The sequence below is a fragment of the Tupaia chinensis genome, unplaced genomic scaffold (assembly GCF_000334495.1).
Source record: "Tupaia chinensis unplaced genomic scaffold, TupChi_1.0 Scaffold148091_1, whole genome shotgun sequence".
NCBI lineage: Eukaryota > Metazoa > Chordata > Mammalia > Scandentia > Tupaiidae > Tupaia > Tupaia belangeri.
In genome coordinates this window covers 76314-77308 of record NW_006207942.1, presented here as the reverse complement: position 1 = coordinate 77308, position 995 = coordinate 76314, and positions in this window count along the sequence as shown.

The following is a 995-nucleotide window of genomic DNA, read 5'->3' as shown; positions in this document are numbered from 1 at the left end:
GAACGTGGTTATGAGCTGTCTGGAGAGATGAGTAGGGGGTTGCCCATTTGTAAGCAGAGGGAGAAGAATGCTCCTGAAGTTTCATCAGTAACCAAGGTCTGAGGACCAGACAGCAGGGCCCAGCTTGTCCTGCTGGGAGTAGTTGGGGCACCAGACGTAGGATGGGAAGAAGACAGGTGGGGAAATGCAGGGCTTTATACTTTACAGGACTAGGGTCACTGAGGCTGGTGGGCACTTGTGAACCCTGACTATGACCCTGCAGACTTTAGTGACCCCCCCCCAGAGGGCAGCAGCTTCAAGGCAGTATTAGATACCCAGTTCTTTGAGGTGAAGAGGTCCCCTCCACTTCATGCTCCAATTTTGTTCCCCTTCACTTGGTGCACCTGACAGCAGGTCTCTCTTCTCTTTCTTGAGGAAGAAAGTACAAGGAGAAGGGAACTGGTCCAGAGAATTTTGGAACTGAGGTTGGCTAAGGAGGGACTCAAGCTCTGAGCTGTCTTTCAGGCCAGCTTCCTCTCTGGCCCATGCCATCCCTTAAACTACTGCCAGGAGGTGCTGGTAGGTTTGAGCCCCTTCTTGTCCTTTGTCTGGTACTCAGGCCTCATTCTCACCTGAGGACCTCCCTCTAGCACCTGCCTTCCTTCTGAACGATGGCAACTCCTGTTTTGTGCTGCAGTTAGCTCCAGACAGGAGGGTAAGTAAATGGTCAGGCCTTTCCCCTAGGCTAGGGCTTAGGGTCAGGCTGGACCAATGCCCAGTGCAACTATTACTTGGTGCTTTCCTTAATTGTAGACTTCAAGAGATCCAGCTGTGCCTGTCCTCCTGTGTGGCCTACATGGTTTCCTGTTCAACTTGTAGCTTGACCTGGGACAGCCCCAATTCTGACTACTATGCATAATCAGCAATTGCAGACTAAAACCTGAGATCCAAGAGAACAGAACAGGGCCCAGGAGAAGTGAGCATACTGAGGAGGTTCTCAGAGAAGGGCCAACTAC